Source organism: Peromyscus californicus, unplaced genomic scaffold (assembly GCF_007827085.1).
Source record: "Peromyscus californicus insignis strain IS unplaced genomic scaffold, ASM782708v3 Scaffold_9__1_contigs__length_137607984, whole genome shotgun sequence".
Lineage (NCBI taxonomy): Eukaryota > Metazoa > Chordata > Mammalia > Rodentia > Cricetidae > Peromyscus > Peromyscus californicus.
Genome location: NW_026294617.1, coordinates 70,897,257 through 70,903,760, shown reverse-complemented (window position 1 = coordinate 70,903,760; position 6,504 = coordinate 70,897,257).

Below are 6,504 nucleotides of genomic sequence, written 5' to 3'. Positions count from 1 at the left end.
CTAGTCTTCTTTTGCTTTGGTCCTGCCTCACCTCTGACACTTAGAATGATTTCACAACCTCCTCTGCATGTGTCTTGGGAGGGGTGTGACATAGATATCTCATTGTTGATTGATCAATATGCTGACACTTGTTCTCTGAACTCTGATCAGTTGTGATGCACTGCATTAAACATTGTCCATGGCAGAAAATAATTGTTGTTATGATAAAGTGTGAGGACTGACTGCTTTAGAGTGTAGTAGTCCCTGCAATCTGCAAACTCAAGGGACAGCAGAATATAGATCTTGTGAAGCAAGAAAGAAATATGAAAGTGTGTGGGTGTAGATTGGCCAGGAACTAGATGCCCTTACCTTGAGGTAGCTGACTTTTGAGAACTGATTAAATGAGGTGTCTGGTAAACAGAAATGTGCTTTATCTGATTCCCAAGGAATGCTGGATATAAGATTATGTTCACCCCATAAGAATTCTTCTACCTGTTCATTGTCCTCCTGTTCAGAATATTGTCACCAGCACTCCCCTTTGGGGGGACACTTTGGATCTTACAGGCCAAGTCCCCATTCTTTTCCCAGGATCCATCTCCAAGCATCAACTGCCAGCAAAAGAAAGATTGGTTTTCTCCAATGGAGTATCACTGTATATACAAGCCACACTTAAGGGCAGGCTGCATGCCAAGCACTAGATAACTATCAACGAAATCAATGGTATTTTTGGAAATTTTTTGTCTCACAATGCTGTAGTCAGGATTTTTTTTAAACCTCAGTGGTCTTTTGCTTATACATTATGGTTTCCAATTTTTTGTTTATGAGTTCTGCGTTTGTGCAAATGTTAGTGTCTCTATATGCACATGCAATTCTAGTATTTTTCCCCTTTTTTCTATTTGTTTATTTGGTTTATTCTGGTTTGTTTTTGTTTGCTTCCTTCATTTCTAAAGAGAGAGAGAAAGAAGTCATAGAATTGGAAGGGTGAAGAGGTGAGGAGTATCTGGGAGTATATAAAGGAAGAGGGAACCTGATCAAAATATATTCTGTAAAAATAATTATTTCTATTAAAACAAAAGCTAAGAAAAAACATTGCCTTTGTTGTATCCATATTTGTTTCTATTTGATTTTAGGAATTTAAACAATTTCCTTCCTGAATTATTCTATCACACATCAGTCATTCAAGAGTTTATTTTTTAGTCTCAAGAGATTCATATGGTTTCTTTTCTTATTTGTCATCCTAATGGTTTCTAGTCTGATAAGGAAAGAATTATTTTAATCCTTTAATATTGTTATGACTTTTATGGTCAAAATGTGATCTATTTTTAAGAGAGTTCTCATGGCTACAGATGGTGAAGTACACTTTGCATCTGGTAATTTTGAAGTTTCGTCCATGTGTGTTGAATCCACTTGATCTAGAGTGAAGTTTTTCTTTAGAAGTTCATTGTTTATTTTTAGTTTTTATGACCTATCTATTGATAAAAGTAGAATGTAGAAGTGAACCACTCAAAGTTGACATATAAATTATACACAAAAGCATAACATATATACATACACACAGACACAAACACACACAAACTCACACACTCACACACATGCCCATACACACATATGGGGAGAGAGATAGAGAATAAATGTTACTATTTGTGTAATATGTTTTATAATTTTTTGAAAAATTCTTCCTAAAAGAGTTTAAAATGAGAGAGTTTTGAATGGTTTTATTACATGTCATCTATATAGTAAAATTATACCACTAACAACAATCAAATAGTATTATTTAATAAGATACTAATTAAAATTAAGTGATTTACAGATTTTATGATTTGAGAGTATTTATGTATCATGTGTAATTGTTAAACAGGTAGACAAGAATGAACATCCTAAAAAACAGCATTGAATTTTCTTGATTTGGCCTCCGGGGTGCAGAGAAAACATCATTTTTTTATTTGAATTACTTCTTTTTTTTTTTTGTCTTTGGGTAACTGAATTTTTTTATATAATTTAATTTAATTCTATATATCAGCCACAGATTCCCTTGTTCTCCTCCCTCCCGCCCCCACACCCTGCCTTCCCCCCCCCCCAGCCCATCCCCCATTCCCATCTCCTCCAGGGCAAAGACTCCCCTGAGGATTGAGTTCAACCTGGTAGATTCAGTCCAGGCAGGTCCAGTTCCTTCCTCCCAGGTTGAGCCAAGTGTCCCTGTATAAGCCCTAGGTTTCAAACAGCCAACTCATGCACTGAGTACAGGACCCGGTCCCACTGCCTGAATGCCTCCCAAACAGATCAAGCTAATCAATTGTCTCACTTATCCAGAGGGCCTGATCCTGTTGGGGGCTCCTCAGCTATTGGTTCATAGTTCATGTGTTTCCATTCATTTGGCTATTTGTCCTTGTGCTTTATTCAACCTTGGTCTCAACAATTCTCGCTCATACAAACCCTTCTCTTTCTCGACAATTAGATTCCTGGAGCTTCACCTGGGGCCTGGCCGTGGATCTCTGCATCCGGTTCCCTCAGTCATTGGATGGGGTTTCTAGCACGACAGTTAGGGTGTTTGGCCATCCTATCACCAGAGTAGGTCAGTTCGGGCTGTCTCTCGACCATTGCCAGCAGTCTGTTGTGTGGGTATCTTTGTGGATTTCTGTGGGCCTCTCTAGCACTTTGCTTCTTCCTACTCTCATGTGGTCTTCATTTATCATGGTCTTTTATTCCTTGTTCTCTCTCTCTGTTCTTGATCCAGCTGGGATCTCCCGCTCCCCTAAGTTCTCTTTCTTTCGATCCTTGCCCTTCATTACTCCCAATCATGTCCATGTTGTTCATGTAGAGTTTTCAGTGTTCTTTTATATTCCAGGATAAGAAAAATATGGCCATATAAAAGAAAAATATCTGACCACTAAAATCCTTAGAATGTCAACAGCTTTTGGTCAAAATATTCATATTGTCTTGCAGCCTAAGTCTCCAGAGCTCACAGTCAAGGTTGACTCTAGTCTTCTCCCAGTGAACATGACACTCATACACAGCTATGCACAGGAGCTCAGCCCTGCATACAGACAGAAGTGTGGAGTAGCTGACATCACAGCCACATCATCCTAGAAGTCCTAAACTGAGCCATGCATAACTACCATTGTGGAAATCATGGATCCTGTCCTGACCTCTCCCAGTTGCTAAGCCTTTTAGAACAACTGAGGAGGAGACTATTTACCTCACTCTGCCTCAGAGTTCAGGTTCCATTGGGGTGAGCCAAGTCCTTAGGAGTATCTATTTCTAAGCTTGCACATCAATGAAGATTCCAGTGAAAGGCATAGTCATCAACAAATAGCTACAGAATGAGTGTTCAACTACTGAAGGAAAACACAAACTCTAAGATAGGTTGTTAAGGAATTCCTCATGACTACATTAAACATCATAGATTAAAAGAAAAATAATGTGGACCTCAGCTGCATTATCATAGCAGCTAAAGTTCATAACCATATAACTTAGAGAAAATCTTAACAAAAAAGAAGAGAAAATATCATCATTGATCTGAGAACAAATTTGAGAGCATGTGGGAAATGCTTCAGGTAAAGTAGCACAAAAGGCTGTGCATCATAAGACTTTCTACTTCTGTTAAGTGGTATACATTCCTGAACAAGTCTTTGCTAATGACCTTGTGGTTGGTATCATTGAGAGTGCTAGGGTCTTCTATGGATCTGACACTGAAACATAGTAAATGAAAGACTAATGGGCTTTAGGGGCCATATAGCATTATACCTTTGGGTATGTGTAAATATTACATGTATTTTTAAAAAGACATGGGGACAAATGATAGATAGATGAAAATATATGACAGAAGACAAGGACCTATGCATCTATGTATATGAAGACTCTCTGAACAATTATAAATAGCCCTGTTTCTCTATCATATTTTCTTGGTGCTCACCCTGCTCTTGTGTCCCAAGCTCATGTTATTCCCAGGGCTTGGAAATTCCAGAGTTCACCAGCATTTAAGAAGAAGAGATTTTGCTAATGTAGTTTGTATATTTCTTTGCCACTTCTCACTGACTTTTTTTAGATTTAAGGCAATCGTAAATCATGACTCTTTACAAACATATCTTTCTATGATGAATCACAATTATTTCTACTAAATCTGAAAAGAGGAAAAGTTCTAAATAATATTTTCATATATAGCCTATGAACATGTAGAATATAAATGAAAATCAGGCACATAGAGAGAACAGAGGTCTAATGACCACAGAAACACATCTTGTGAATTACTAAGGATTGATTCTATTAAAAAATCTGCCTTCTTCAGTCAGGGATTGGGCTCATTAGTGCTTTGTCTCACATGCAGGAGTAGACTGACTCTATTCCTTTATTTCTTGTAGGTGAACAATATTATTCCCTTGAACTCAAAGGAGCCCTCTTCCTGATTTTCTCCTTACTAATATGCCATCTGGCCACACTAGTAGTAACATGCAGTTTTCATGAAGGAGATGTGCTTGCTTGTACAGAATATACAGCAATATTGAAATAGTAAAGAAAAGGTAGTATATTCCTGAATAAGGATTACCTGAAAATTCATGAAATATATGATATAAAAATATATACTGAGACAAATATAAAGATACAGATAAAATAAGGATGTCTACTCTCTCTGGACACTATCACCTCTGTACATTTATTAATGTATATACATTTTGATAAATATTGGGCTTCCTTAGGACATTTTTATACATTTTATTTATTGAACCTCTTTATCTTTCAATTACTATTTTTGAAGGTAATAATTTTATCTTAAATTGTGGTGTCTGTGTGTCTGTGTGTATCTCTCTGTGTGGGTATGTGTACATGACTGCATGTACCTTTGGAGGTAAAAAGAGGGTGTTAGATGCTCTGAAGCTGGAGTTACAGGTGGTTGTGAGCTGCCCCACTTAGGTGCTAAAACCAAACTCAGATCCTCAATAAGAATAGCATACATTGCTCCCACTTGCTATGATTAAAACATCCTCATCTGTATTTAGCTATTTGCACAGAAGTGTTACATGAACAGCCTATGTGACCATTTGATGTTTTATTTTCATAACAGTCATACACTATTCTTAATATTGCACTATCTTAGTAAATATGGGAACTGACACAGCCTAAACAGACATGCAGAACACACCTCAACAAGTCTTGGTGGTGTTCCAGATCTATCATGCAGAACTTTACTAGTGTAGATGTTTAAACTGGACTTACATAGGCACAGTTGGGAAAGTGCAAGGATTGAAGAAGCAATTGTGGAAGAAACGTCGAGGTTTTGCTAGCTCAATATGGGCTACATGCTGCACATACCACATTAAGAGGGAACAGAAAAGAAAAAAGACAGGGAAGTGACTGGTACCCAGGCAGGTACTCTGCAGGTATGCCAGGGTTAAGGATCCAGGAATCCACTTCCTCCCTTCATACATAAGCTATGGTCTAAGATATATGCAGTATGCCTGGCCTCATGAAGGAAGGTTGGTGAGGAACACCTGGTCATCACTTGTCACATGACCATGTGGTGTCAGGAGGCAGGGCCTCTCCTGTCCAGACACTGTCTGACAGGCTGAGGCAGAGCCCAGGATCAGAATAAAAGGGCTGAAGCAAAGGGCACCTCCATCCACTCACCTCCAGAGATACCCACAGATCGTGAGCTGCCTATCACCTTGGTAAGTGTGCATGGGAGGCAAGAGCAGAGACTTTTCCAGAGTAGTTGCTAGTCTAGATCTGGAGAGGGGACTGGGAAGGGTCTCTCTGCCTAGAGCACATATGGGTAGATCATTAAATGTGGTGAAGAGTGAGGTGTGAGACAATGACAACATGGACATACAGAAGCCACAGTTCTGATTGACAATGGAATGCTTGGGACGTTCTGGGTCTGAAGAGTACATAATACCTTCAGTTTATAGGAACCCTCAAGAAAAGAGAGTGAGCAATGAGAAGTATATGCATCTGGACAGGTTTCAGGGAGGAGTTGGTCTGTGAAGATAATGCTTCCCCTCATTTCCTAAGAAGACTTCCAGTCAGGAATGAACACCAGTCTCTTCCTTTGACTGCGGAAAGAAAGAGATTCCTGGTTCTGGGATCTGTTCACACACTACTTAGATTAATAGGACCCTACAAGGCTGATATTACCTTATCACCCTTAGCCAAGCAGTTGATGATTTGGATACCTCTGAACTCTGACCTCACGATAGGCCCTACTGTTCCAAGGCAGCCTTCAAGGGTTTACAGATTTTTCTGTCAGGGACTCAGCTTACTCCCTCAGTGACATAGAAGTTGCTTTGGAATATTGACCTTAAACGAAAGACAGCTTCAAGTAATGGTTACTCTTTCCCATTACAACCACTTTTCTCTGAAATAATCCATGTACTGGCACATGCAGAAGGACTAAGACCAACAGATGTTTTACAAGGTCACTAGATAATCATTCAGTGTGGCTGGATACCAGGTGACAATTAAATCTCACTAGCATGGATTTCTAAGTTTCTAAATTCATGATGAACATGGTATGACAGGATAAGGGATGTT